This window comes from Acipenser ruthenus, chromosome 7, assembly GCF_902713425.1.
Source record: "Acipenser ruthenus chromosome 7, fAciRut3.2 maternal haplotype, whole genome shotgun sequence".
NCBI classification, from domain to species: domain Eukaryota; kingdom Metazoa; phylum Chordata; class Actinopteri; order Acipenseriformes; family Acipenseridae; genus Acipenser; species Acipenser ruthenus.
This window is the reverse complement of record NC_081195.1, coordinates 58,240,534-58,255,690: the sequence shown is the minus strand read 5'-3', so window position 1 is coordinate 58,255,690 and position 15,157 is coordinate 58,240,534. Positions and strand designations below refer to the sequence as shown.

The following is a 15,157-nucleotide window of genomic DNA, read 5'->3' as shown; positions in this document are numbered from 1 at the left end:
CAATTCGAAGGGCAGCCTTTGCATCTTCCACAGCTTTCTTTGCCGCCCACTTTCTTCCAGTTTTCAACACAGGTGCTGCCTCCCTTACGCATTTGTCGCGTGACTCTACTAATGTCATTTCCAGTCTGACCTTGGCGCACTTAAACTCCTCGGTTAGAGCGGAGACTGGTAGCTGCAGTATTCCTTTACCATAAAGTCCCACTCTGCTGAGGCAGCGTGGAACTCCCAACCATTTCCTGATGTATGAACTGATTAAAGCTTCCAGCTTCTCTACTGTTGTCAAAGAAACCTCGTACAGAGTCAGTGGCCACAGCAACCTCGGCAGTAGACCAAACTGAAAGCACCAGAGTTTTAGTTTGCCTGGTAAAGCGCTGCTGTCTGTGCTCTTCAACCCTTCCACTTATTGTTGTCTAACTTCTCCCACACGAACTGTGTCCTTTAGATCCCCGTCGTACCATCTCCCAAGACTCTTCACTGGCTTCTCAGACACTGTTGGTATTGCCTCACCATTAATGAAGAATGTTTTATTGACTACTTTGCCTTTAATTATAGAGATGCTCCTTGATTTAGTGGGCTTGAATTGCATTCGTGCCCATTCAATGTTATTGGTTAATTTGCCCAATAACCGATTAGTGCAGGCTACTGTTGTAGTCATGGTTGTCATGTCATCCATGTATGCTCGAATTGGTGGAAGTCGCATTCCAGAAGCCAAGCGCTCTCCTCCTACTACCCATTTTGATGCCCTAATGATTACTTCCATTGCCATGGTAAAAGCCAGTGAAGAAATGGTGCATCCTGACATTATTCCAACTTCTAGGCATTGCCATGTAGTGCTGAATTCTGAAGTTGAACAACTAAATTGCAAATCTCCAAATAGGCTTTCACTAAATTTGTTATTGTCATCGGTACACTGAAAAAATCAAATGCTGCCCAAAGAAGTTCATGTGGCACTGAACCATATGCATTAGCCAAATCCAGGAATGTCACATGGAGCTCCTTCCTCTCCTTTTTAGCTGATTGAATTATATGTAAACTTATGTAAACTATAATAAGATCCAAAATGGAAAATTACCTATTTGGCAACAGTATCCTGGGAGACAGTCAGCATGGTTTTAGGAAAGGGAGATCGTGTCTAACTAACCAAATTGATTTTCTTGAGGATGCAACATCGACAATGGATAATTGCAAAGCATATGACATGGTTTATTTAGATTTCCAGAAAGCTTTTGACAAAGTCCTGCATAAAAGATTAATTCTCAAACTGAGCGCAGTAGGGATTCAAGGAAATGCATGCACATGGATTAGGGAGTGGTTAACATGTAGAAAACAGAAAGTACTGATTAGAGGAGAAACCTCAAAATGGAGCGAGGTAACCAGTGGAGTACCACAGGGATCAGTATTAGGTTCTTTACTATTCCTAATCTACATTAATGTTGTTGAAGCTGACACCCTGGGATCCTTCAAGAAGCTGCTTGAAGAGATTCTGGGATCAATAAGCTACTAACAACCAAACGAGCAATATGGGCCGAATGGCCTCCTCTCATTTGTAAACTTTCTTATGTTCTTATGTATCATTAGTTTGACTTGAGCATGAACTGCTTTCCAAACTGCTGCTTATTGCAAACATTGTAAAATCAATCTGATCAATAAAATCTTATTTATTTGTTTATTTGACCTAAATTAATGTGAGGAATGTTTCTTTGAACATGAATTGAAAAACAAACAAACAAAAATATTAAACAGTTGATTGTATACTTGTGAGTATTCTCCAATCCAGTAACTGGATTATTGGCTTCTGGTGATCATTTCCAGAATATTATCCTCAACCGCATGGCTTTTAGCTTAACACAAAGCAACTAATTGCAAAATTATTGAACATGATTTTAAACCAATACTAATTACATTTTAGATGCTTTTTGTAAAATAGAAATTACAAAACCAAGAATGGAGGGCAGGTGCAACAAATCGTTCATTGATAAATGAATAATAGTCTTTAAGTGCTTTATTTACAAACTTTAAGAAGAGTTTTGTGAATAAATGTTTGAAATTGGGCTTTAATAATGTCATCTTTTTTTTAAAAAAAAGCGTCTATAAAAGTATGTATTTAGAACATGCAACAGATTATTCTACGATTCTTGTGCCCTTGCCATTTTGGCCTGGCCCTTTTTTTTTTGTCAATTTAGAGCTCTAAAGTGTTCAGTTTCAAAATGAACACTGTGCTGCATTTCTTGCGTTATATAATTTGCCTGAACTACAAGCAAAATTACAATGGTGTTATATTAAGGGTCACCCATCTCTTCACTTTTTAAAACAAAAATACAGGTTCAGGTTTTGAGTTCCTTGCCAACAAACCAGGTACTGTAGAGATAGTTATGTTGTTTGGAGGGGCAAACATTGTGGCATGTTAAGATGCTAACACTTTATATATACATTTATTTTAAATGTTCTGTTACTATAATAGAATAATTAATTTTGCAGTCAGACAGTTTCTCTTTATACTGGCTGTCAAAGATTCAAATCAACTTCCCCCATATCCACTACAGTCCAAACATTTTGTATGTATTGATTTATTTTTTATATCTTTGTTAATAAGCTAATTATTTCAAACTAGTCTTTAACATTGTACACAAGAATCATTTTATACATTTAACCCACTATTATATGTCCATATTAGGGGACCAATATCCTAAAGGGGACAAGTCTCACGAAATAGATACTGCAACTCTATATGACAGATTTTCAATATTCAGGGCATATGAGGAGATAAGTGCGGACCAAGTGACTGTACAGCCCATGGGAAGGAAGGAAGTGTTAAAAATAAACAATGATACTGGCTTCTGACACTGATTCTGCTAGTTTCTTTCAACATCACTGCCAACTTAGTGAAAATCAATACCTGTCTTTGAATGCTAACTCCATCCATTTCTATTTGTACTTCTCTCCAGGGTTCTGCTTCTTATCCACTGCTTAAACTGCTCAGAGGAGGCTTTAGATCTGAACCTTTAGTACTGCAGTAATGTCCCAGCATACATCCTCATACAGAGAACAGAAGATGAACTGATCTAGCTGTTTCAGAAGCACTGAGAACCAATAGTTATTGCAATAGCGTTTCAAAGATAGATTCCACTATTACAATGTATATTTCTACAAACTCAAGTTACTGTTTCATTTAACATTAGTGAAGCATCATAGTGTATCTACACAAAAATACAAATGTAATATACTAGTTTATAAGTCCTGCTTTATACAGCACAGAGTATCATGATCATACCCCTTCCTGCAACAATTCTGTGGCTCAGATTGACATAAATGGCTACTGTGGAAACAGAAAATGAGCATTCAGTAACACAGACACACTGTAATGCTCAAAAGATAATCCTCTTTCTCCTGTAACTGCTCCTGAGTTGATAAATGTTCTCAGTTTAATTTCCCAGCTGTATGATTTTGTAATGTACAGACTTTTTTATACGTAAGACCAGAGTTACATTATTAAATAGACAACATGGGATACAGCAAGGGGAATGTGTTTCATGTAAACACTGCAGGGTGTTCTGTAAGCCTTTAAAGAGTGCTCATGTGTAGTAAACATGACTTTTTGTGCTCTATTACTTAAGAGAACATGATAAGAGGGCATTACATTCTGGTAGTTAATAAATCTCATGAAAACATGACCAGATTTAGACCTGTCATCTGTAGGTTACTTAGTTGAGAAATCCTGCTGTAAACAAGATAAACACTGGCTAATTTGAATTCACACAAATATAAAATTACATTACTACTGTATTTAAACCTTGCATAGTACTTCAACCTCATTTTCCATGCTAATTTGTAATACCAGATAAACAGGATATCATATTTACTTTTTTAATTTGATAGCATGAATTATTTCCAAGTCAAGCAATTTGTACAGTAAAGATGGATAGCTTCAATTAAGAGGAAATGCAAATGCACCTTCCACAGAGATTTGAAAACCATAATAAGTACAATGCTGATGTTTGATATTGAGATTTCACTACAGTTTTAAAGTACAGCCATAAGCAGGTTAACATCATTAAGTTTTAAGTAATCGTACATGTATGTTGTTTTGTTTGACCAGTACATTACAACTCTTCAGGGATGACCTCACTGTGGCAAAATATACAATTATTGTAAATGCTGTGAAATTAATTTGGTTGCTACAAGGTTCAACTTTTTTCAGGGCTGAAATACCTTCATTTGTGACATGAACATTGTATTTTACATTTCTAGATTGAAACACATAGGCCTTTAATGTAATGTAAACTAAATAAACTTCAGCAAGACTTTTTCATATTTACAAAAGCCCCACCAGCTACTCATAGTAGCAGAATATTTCCACCTTGGGTAAAATCATTCCAGTTATTGCAGCTTAGCATTATGGATATATAAAGCAACTAAGGCTTTTTAACACAGTATTGAAATGCGGTCAAAACCTCAGTGAAATTAGGTAAATCACAAAATAAAACCAATAGTAACAGGCACCCCTTTACCCCGCCCCCCCTCCCCCGCACTGGTGCTTATCCTGCATTTGTGATTTAGAGATACTGTATTTTAAGCTGAAGTTGGGCAGAGCTCAAGGAAGTGATGGGGAGTTCAAGACTGTGACAGTATTCTGTGCGCCCCATAGTGTTTCATCTGGAAAATGTTTCTTATATTTTGAAGATGTCACAACCTACTAAGTAGGTATTTCATTCATAACAATAAAACATGCAATAGTGGTATGTATATATATATATATATATATATATATATATATATATATACAGACGTGCTCAAATTTGTTGGTACCCTTACAGCTCATTGAAATAATGCTTCATTCCTCCTGAAAAGTGATGAAATTAAAAGCTATTTTATCATGTATACTTGCATGCCTTTGGTATGTCATAGAATAAAGCAAAGAAGCTGTGAAAAGAGATGAATTATTGCTTATTCTACAAAGATATTCTAAAATGGCCTGGACACATTTGTTGGTACCCCTTAGAAAAGATAATAAATAATTGGATTATAGTGATATTTCAAACTAATTAGTTTCTTTAATTAGTATCACACATGTCTTCAATCTTGTAATCAGTCATTCAGCCTATTTAAATGGAGAAAAGTAGTCACTGTGCTGTTTGGTACCATTGTGTGCACCACACTGAACATGGACCAGAGAAAGCAAAGGAGAGAGTTGTAAAAAAAGAAAATAGACAAGCATGGTAAAGGTAAAGGCTACAAGACCATCTCCAAACAGCTTGATGTTCCTGTGACAACAGTTGCAAATATTAAGAAGTTTAAGGTCCATGGAACTGTAGCCAACCTCCCTGGGCGCGGCCGCAAGAGGAAAATCGACCCCAGAGTGAACAGAAGGATAGTGCAAATGGTAGAAAAAGAACCAAGGATAACTGCCAAAGAGATACAAGCTGAACTCCAAGGTGAAGGTACGTCAGTTTCTGATCGCACCAGCCGTCGCTTTCTGAGCGAAAGTGGGCTCCATGGAAGAAGACCCAGGAGGACTCCACTTTTGAAAGAAAAACATAAAAAAGCCAGACTGGAATTTGCTAAAATGCATATTGACAAGCCACAATCCTTCTGGGAGAATGTCCTTTGGACAGATGAGTCAAAACTGGAGCTTTTTGGCAAGTCACATCAGCTCTATGTTCACAGATGAAAAAATGAAGCTTTCAAAGAAAAGAACACCATACCTACCGTGAAACATGGAGGAGGCTCGGTTATGTTTTGGGGCTGCTTTGCTGCGCCTGGCACAGGGTGCCTTGAATCTGTGCAGGGCACAATGAAATCTCAAGACTATCAAGGCATTCTGGAGCGAAACGTACTGCCCAGTGTCAGAAAGCTCTGTCTCAGTCGCAGGTCATGGGTCCTCCAACAGGATAATGACCCAAAACACACAGCTAAAAGCACCCAAGAATGGATAAGAACAAAACATTGGACTATTCTGAAGTGGCCTTCTATGAGTCCTGATCTGAATCCTATCGAACATCTATGGAAAGAGCTGAAACTTGCAGTCTTGAGAAGGCACCCATCAAACCTGAGACAGCTGGAGCAGTTTGCTCAGGAAGAGTGGGCCAAACTACCTGTTAACAGGTGCAGAAGTCTCATTGAGAGCTACAGAAAACGTTTGATTGCAGTGATTGCCTCTAAAGGTTGTGCAACAAAATATTAGGTTAGCGGTCCCATCATTTTTGTCCATGCCATTTTCATTTGTTTTCTTATTTACAATATTATGTTGAATAAAAAATCAAAAGCAAAGTCTGATTTCTATTAAATATGGAATAAACAATGGTGGATGCCAATTACTTTTGTCAGTTTCAAGTTATTTCAGAGAAAATTGTGCATTCTTCGTTTTTTGTGGAGGGGTACCAACAAATTTGAGCACGTCTGTATATATATATATATATATATATATATATATATATATAGTAATATTAGAAATAACATCTGACAAACATTTTGACAGGAAGTCTTTATCCATGTTCTCAGTTATATCTACATGCCGATACATGTTTTATTTTACATGACACACATTTATGTTACGTTACTTTTCAAATAGCCAGCTAACTGTACTGTATTCATTAACAAATAAGCTTGTATCATTTAAATATTTACCAAAAATTACAGTATTTTTCAAAAGCAGGAATCATAAGCCATTGCAGATGTATAGATGGTAATAAAGTGAATTGAAATGCTAACAATTCAATTTAATGCTAACAGTTCACTGCAGAGAAATGTATTGTGCAATAAGATTCCACGACCACTCCCATCGGGTCATACCAAGCTCTGCTGGTTATGCCTTTAAGTTTTATTGCATTATTGATATAGGCACTATTTGTCACAAAGGGATTTTATTGCCTAGGCAACACAGTTGCCTACTGACTTTATTACTATGCTGTACTCTCCTGTGAATTACATAACATTTGTATTTAAATAATGATATAGGATGAAGTAAACGTTAAGGCCAAACATTTTAACATCAGCTTTTCTATCAGTTATGACTAGCATAGCTCAAACGAATGTGCACTGTCAGACTGCCAAAGACATAAAGAAAAAAAAACTTAAATCAATAAATACACTAACAATAGAGGGAGGATATCAGGAAAACTATTCTGCTTTCACATAAAGTAACCAGGGTCAGGGATGCTGTAAACCCTGTGATATTCTCTGTAATGACTTATTAATGACTCAGTAATGATTGTTCATAGACTAAAGACAACTTGGTTTTGAAACAGAACAAATATTAGATCAGGTTTCTAAACATGGTTCAGATATCTCAAAGGCTTTAAAATGAGCTCAATAAATAGATGTTAGATCTGTAACCCAGATATACAGTACAGACAACTACATCTCAAACTTAAGAAAAGGGGATTATAGGTTTAAATGCACACTGGTTCCCTTAAGAAAAATCTATGTAAATAAGATAACTACATACCACCCTGGTAGGCCCAACCTCTGTGTGTGTGTGTGTGTGTGTGTGTGTGTGTGTGTGTGAAAAAGCAGCCCCTTTCAGGTGTACACAACAGCTGTACCACTTGCTCCTTCCATCAATAACGCTAATAGGATAATGCTCACCATCTGTCTTGGCAAGTGCCACAGACTAAAAATAAACAATCAGCTAATCTTAATTCTGTCATATACTGTAGTTAAGAAATACTAGGTACAGGTGAAAACAGTTCAAACATGCAGGCATTGATTATGTGTAAAACTACAGGGTCAAGTAAACTGTCTGCCTCAACATTCAAGAAAGACTAATGCAGAGGTGTGTTCAGGGGGTGTCCCTTTACGTCTGGAAGCTTGATTGATTACTGCCATAAAACCAGGAAAAAGCACGTGCCTAAAGCAGCAAGGTACTGCGTTTATATCTACACCCAGTATGAGACAGTGTATGTAATATGTGATACGTTTGCATTCAAATTTGCTATATTGTACATTATATAGCAATGTATTTTATCGTTTCTGATGATGTTGTATTTCTCAGTGTTGTTTTTAGGGGATTGTGATCTGAGTGAAACAGTAACTTGTAACTCTGTGTTCCCGTGCCTGTTCACTGTGCTCTTGTTGGTCTGTTTTACTGTTGAAAGATTAGCTCTTGGCTAACTTCCTGCAATTATATATATATATATATATATATATATATATATATATATATATATATATATATAATGTATTTATTTTTTTCAAATGAAATGTTGCTTTCTGATAGTATTTTAAAATAAAATCATTGAAAGTATTGTACATCATAAAATAATTGTAGACCGGGACCATGAGGCAGTTTAATGTATTCTTATTTTGTTTGTTTTTTTCATTAATGTGACTGCTTTTATCTGATTGCAAAATTGCAGCTCCTGGAATGTACTGTACTTACACATCATGTATGATTTTGAAACCTGTAATGTGTTACACTCTGGCCAGCAACTTTTATCTGCTTGTGAACAACTAAATTTTCCCCTTTTGAGATTTATTTTTGGTTATTTGTAACAAACAGTACAAGTATGTGTCTTGCTAATAATTGAATACCCTACCTTCATATCAGGTTAGATCTACTGCTCAGCCATTTAACTAGATTTTTTTTTTCTTTTTGCCTAATTTGCATTAATAAAAGAACATTACCTTTCAGTTTTAATTACAAACCACAAGAGGAAATTAACTAGCTGTTTTAAAAACTACATGACCTTGCTTTTTCTGCCATGTGAATACTGATAACTTCTTTTTCTAAGTAGCACTCTAGTGATACAGAAAAAGCTACCAATGGATTTCTTGTTATGATTTAGTTAAGTGATGAGATGAGCCACACAGCATAAACTATAATTTCCATGAAATATACTGTATACAGCAGAATTCAGGACAATTCAGTTTGTGTTATCCCTCAGTGAATATTAGTGCATATGTTATTATATCTTTGTTCCGAGCCGAGCAATGGATTGTAATGAACCACAATATATCACACATTGCCCCCAGCAACCAACCATTAACACGGACACATTTCCCCTAAAATATCAAATTAAAAAAAAAGTGTCCACAGTTATTTCTCATTAAGGTAAATATCTATTTTTTTTGTTGTTTTTTTAAATTATTTTTTTAATAGCTGTTTAATTTGATTTTATGCTTTTATACATGTAATAGTGTTCAATGGTACCAGCATTCAATGGATATGTTTACAACAAAAACAGACAATATGGTTGTAGCCCTATTATACACAACTCTGCGTGCCAAAAGTAATTCTGAACTAAAGTTTTCAAGACCTACACACACAAAATAGCACTTTAGAGGAAATAATGGAACTTGTTGGAGAAACATACACTTTATGATAAATTATAGTTTTAGATTGAGTTAGTATTTGGGTTTTAGAGTTAGTTAGACAATTTTGGGTTTAATGTTGATTGCTGGAGCAGGAAAGACAGATGGCAAGGAGAAAGCTTTGAAATGCAACATATGGCAATTTAAAGGGGAACCTGTGTTTTTCGCAGAGATTGTACATTTTAGCCCCAAAATGTAATCTCCTTCCTTCCTTTAACTTTATGAGGCTTTGATGTTACGTTCACTTAAAGTAATAAAAAAGTGGACCCACGTGATCACTAATAGTATTGGTTGATAGGAGGCTTGTAATACTTGCATACTTGCATAAGGAAAATAGAGTACCCAGCTGCTCTACTGTAACTTTGTTGAAATCTAGAATGGAGTTCGGGAATCACAATTATTTCTACTCGTGGATGCACAAGGAGAGAAGTCAGATAACACTTTAATTTTTGAATTCTACAAAAATGTAGCAAATGGCTGTCTCTAAATTCTCATTATAATCTCATTATAAATATACTGTGTATATGTAAACTGTTTGCATGCCTCCAAGAGTATCAGTTTGATACATACACTTTCCAAGTTAAAACACTACCACAGTTTAAAAGTATGAAATAGTCAGTGACTGAATATTTAGGCTCTTGCTATTAACTTGCAATCAGCATATACATCAGCATATAAATTCAATCCATTTAGAAGAATTGTTAACTCTTATAATTCAATGTCTTTTCCATACTGAGACTTTCAGACAGTGCCTTCTGAAACCTCATTTATTTCAAACAGAAATTCATACAAGAGGATAAAACTTTTAATATGCCTTTGCACAAGTTTGTTAAGCTGTTTTTGATACATTAATAATAAAGCTACATGAAAAAACACTTTTTATTTATTCGCTTTATAATTCAAAATAGATTCAAGTACAAAATTCCAGCTTGTATTGTTATGGGATTGTGTTGAATGAAGCTTCTATCTATCAGATTTCAGTGGTTAAGGATGTCCAGCTCAATTGAATTTTTTTTTTTTTTTTTTAATAAATATAGTAACACAGCAGGGAGGGGGTTCAAAAAATACTCCTTGCTAAAATCCAGTATTTGTTAATTGTTTTATTATTTGTTAATTAATTTCAGCTGGCAATTATTGTAAATTGAAGCCAGCTGACTGAAATAAAAAGGCAGCAGTCAGTCTAGTCAGGATTGCTGAGTAAAAGGATATGGAAAGGAGTACTCTGTGTCTGAGCAGTCACATTGTAAGTACTGTGAGGGGTTTAATTTTGTAAAGCATGTGTTTTGTTTGTTACAGGTCAACAGGGTATCCATCCCGTGCTAGGAAGGGCGTTCCTGTATGTTTTAGTTAGAACAGAGTTAGGTTTTTGTTGGTTTATTTTGTAAAATAAAATTGTGCAACAACACTGAGCTTTCATTTCCTGTGTCAAATGTTTTAAAAGGGGCAACATACCTTTCAAAGTGTGTTGGCAGGTGAAGGCAGTGTATATCTTTCACTATCTATCTTTAGAAATTACACATTGTACATTCTCTATCCACAACATTTCTGCATTTTAAAGCTTCTCAAAAAAACAAATCTCTTCTCCTCAAGTAACCTCTAAAAGCCAAGACAATCTAAACACTGTACAAGACAAAATAAAGAGAATCACAATAAAATACACTGTGTAGAGATCCCAAAGCAACCATTAACTTAATTTGTTGAAAACAGCAATTTTAAAGAGATACAAAATGTGGTTGTAATTGCAATGGGAAAAAAAAAGTATTTTTTTTTCTATTTTTTATTTACTGTGACAAAGTTTACCTACGACTTTACCTTAATAAAAATAAACTGACCTGCTCACAGAAGCACTCCAAGCAGTAGGCTACAACATCCCTTTGAATCCAGGTGTTTAGTAAGCACAGTCTTCCTCAAATTACTATCGAGCATGCGTTGCACTTGTTTTGCAGCTTTATTGCTAATCCAGTTTCACAATAGTTCTGGACCTCAATTACCATTTTACTTTCTTTCAGCTCAACACTTCTTAGATTGCATTTTTGCATTATTATTTTTGTTAACGAAGGTTTAAGTTAGGGTACGCAGGCTGATTGTTTGTGTATGCCTGCTCTGGAAAACACAACCTATGGTACTATATACAGTTTATCCTGCTTTTGATGATTGGGGAGCTGGCAACAATACTGAAAAGTGTTGGGTAGTGCCTGCTGGTACCCACTGAACTTGGTGATCACAAGCAAAACAAATAATATTGAGGGATACCCTTTAGTGTAGAAAGTAAATGTAGGTGTTTGCAACCTAAATTCAAAAGTGAAGACATTTTTAAAATCCTTTAAACAAAAAAATACATGTAACAATTAAGTAGCAGGGCTTGGTATCAAGGGAAATCTACATGCGTCCAGCATAACAAAACAAAAAAAATGTGTTTAAAATGAACTAGAGCACACGGCATCAGTTACATCTAACTCAGTTATGATGCAAGTTTCACCAAGGGCTGTAGGTATTGCTCCGTGGCTATAATTACAGCTTTAGCTTTATAACAGCATGGTTGAGGGTTTGTACTATGTACTGTTGAGCTGGATTTGTGCTGTTGCTGCACAATAAATGCATGCATATCTGTGCTCTAATTGGCTAAAACAACCTTAACCTTTTGTGGCTGGGCAGACACCCTGTACTGTTAGAAAAAATGTGTTTGGTGGCTGGCAGCCATCTTGGCTCAGGTGTGGCAGAAAATCCTGGCGGCAAGATGGCCAGCTTTGCACAGCCACGCAGTTTAATTGTTTAACTGTTAATTACTTAATTGGAAACGTGTTGAATGTTAAATGATGTATTGATTATCATGAACTCCTGCTCACATCCTATAATATGAACAAATACATGTTTGTCTGGAGAGGGATAGTTAAGTGCAGGTGCTTGCCTAGCCCTAACCGTGGGAGAGAAAGCAGAGAGGAGCAGGTTGTGCTCTAGAAAGACACATGGTAAGTTAGCCACTAAGAAACATCATTACCTGAATAAGATTAGCTTCTCCAAGAACAAATGAATCAATGAGATGAAACCTTTTACAGAAACAGAAATGTAGTAGTTAAGGTAGCTATTTAGTTCAGGGTATTAAACAAGGGTCCCTGATAAACAATTAGTAATGAAAAGACAGTAATGTTATGATCATTTTTTATATGATCAGTTAAAAAATGTTAGCGTGGATGATGAAGACAGATCATTTAAAATAAACACGTTATTGATGTGATGTAGAGAAAAGATTGGAGCTGTTCTTCAAAGTAATTGTGCCTTCATGATATCTGATATATTGTAGTATTGGATGTAAATTGGATACTGTACACTTTCTTGAGGAGAAAAATAAGTCAAGAATATAAACATTTAGGCAATTCCTTCACAGCAATACTGATTTCTTAAAATGACTAGTTCTAAACATAGCTACATATATAAGTATGACATATGCCTGTACAAGTGTCTCCATTTTAATATACCATTGGGATATACATTACTACTGGGAAATTAAACACATACTGGTACAGCTATATTACTGTTAGCACTGTAAGATACTGCAGCCTGAGCCATCACTATTTACTGTAGTTAGGTTCAGATATTAAGCCATATGAGATTGAATGAAGATGAGAAGCTAAAATAATTATGCTTACCATACCAATGTTTTACAGCTTAACTTCCTCTTTCCTCTTCAACCTGAAAAAAACATTTTTTTTTTTTTTTAAAGCATACAAGAATCAACCTTTTAAAGCTTTTTTTAATACAATATAATTTGTAGTATTTAGTATTTACAAGCCGGAGGGTCGTGGGTTCAATCCCAGGTGGGGGACACTGCTGCTGTACCCTTGAGAAATGTACTTTACCTAGATTACTCCAGTAAAAACCCAACTGTATAAATGGGTAATTGTATGTAAAAAATAATGTGATATCCTGTAACAATTGTAAGTCTCCCTGGATAAGGGTGTCGGCTAAGAAATAATAATAAACAACGCATTTAGCGAAGTGCAAACATTTACACTAGTTAATAGACCAATCCAACAACCCTTTGTTGTGTCACAAATTAGTGCTAGCTAAAGTACGAAACAGGTATTTTTTAATATAAAACCAAAATCAGAATCTACTATGAGCACACTGAAGATCACAAAGCCATCAAAAAAGCTTGTTAACCTCTTACTCAAGGAGCGTTCTACTAAATATCTCCTTGTACTAAGCATTCACTGGTTAAGTTCCATGTCCGACATACTGAATTGGATTTTCCACTCATGCCCATAAGAATTGACACCTTGCAGTAATAAAAAAAGATTGTGTACTTCCTAATATGGCTTCTAAGGGGAAAAATGATACTGAATTATTTCAATGCAATAATGGTCTGTCATTGCATTCGCTGTGGCCTTATTATGCAATTACACATTGTAAAAAAAAAAAAAAAAAAAAGTTCCTATATATTGCGAGACAATTTAACAAATTATTCTTGACCATTGATGGATCAATGCATCACCCCAGCCTTATATGGTACTGTAATTTGGCTATTTCTATACATGCAACATGTTTATATATCATCATTAACATATGTATTACTAGCATTAAGGTAAAATGTGTGAAATTACAATTTTGTCAATGCTTATATACTGAATATAATTAAACATAAAACATTAAACTATGCCTTGTGTATTTTCAGACAAACATATGATTACTGTTGAAATTAACAGCAACATACAACAACAGATTTGAGGCTACACAAGTTAAACCGTAACTGTACCAATCATAATGCATAAGAAAACTACAATGAACATCTAAATTGGAAAACCTGTGAGAACACCAGCCTTGAGGGAATATCCAGTCAAAGGTTTACAGGACTTGCTGAATACTTCTGCTTGTGTTTTATTCTGTGCTTGAAATGGGACTTGAAGTGTAGGTAATCAATTCCCAAAGAGGGTAAGCCATTTCTACTGGTTAAGGGTACTGTTGGGCACTGGTACATAATAAGCAGTGTCTTCTGTTTATAAAACCATCTCTTCCACATTGCATAACCAAGCGTAGCTTCTAAAAAGGATGTGAAACTAAGCATTGACAACAACGGTACCTTGTTGCTACAGGACCAGATTGTCTCTTGATCTACAGCACATGCTTTTTTAGATATAGACCAAAACATGTAATAAACCAAAGTCACAAACTGCATACTACTGAAGTAAACTTGGCACACATCCTTAAAAGCATGAACTCCTGCTTTGGATGCCTTGAAAGGCTACAGCAATAGAAAAGGGATCCATATCTTGATAACATCAGTTTCTGTACCTTGATGAATAAGTTCAAGTGCATCTGCAGATATAGACATGTTTGGGGAAACTCTGGATTTTGCAAAAGACTCTTATATGTTAAAGAAACTTTAGGGAAACATCTTTCAGTTAATAGACACTTTTCCTGGATCCTTGCTACAATTCACAGTCGTCAGGGGTGCTTATCCTAATATTAACTACCGTCACCCCCTGTCAGACACGTCACAATGCATACACCTCAGGTCACACAAAAAATGCAAGTAAACAAGGTACTTTATGGTTTGGATTGCTTGAACTGTCTTTCATTCTCGGAGCGATGTATTAAATGAATGGCAGTTAAACAGTACAGTTAAGTGTCCTTCTCTCTGATGGCCTATCCCTATGTAAAACGAGCCGTAGCTACATGTCACAACATAAGGGGTGCTGTGGAATCCTGTGCAAACATAGAGAAGTGTTTTTTTTTTTTTTTTATCCACTGGATAAAATGAGCTGAAAAAAAACAACATATACCTGTTGTAATACACAATTTTAAAGAAAGAACATTAAACTCACCAAGACTGATACTGTATAGTGGACAA

General features: G+C 35.5%; 1 protein-coding gene across 9 annotated transcripts in view; it reads right to left on the bottom strand.

Moving 5' to 3' along the window:
- LOC117415660 (SH3 and multiple ankyrin repeat domains protein 3) overlaps positions 1 to 15,157 on the bottom strand; it is a 289,648-nt gene that overhangs the window by 257,559 nt on the left and 16,932 nt on the right. For 7 of the 9 annotated variants that reach the window (XR_004546440.3, XM_059027379.1, XM_034026268.3 and 4 more), the window contains exon 2: positions 12,957 to 12,999. The gene's annotated coding sequence lies outside the window, so the exon portion shown is untranslated. The remainder of the gene's footprint in view (positions 1 to 12,956; positions 13,000 to 15,157) is intronic. The other 2 variants (XM_059027380.1, XM_059027382.1) reach the window with 1 other exon arrangement.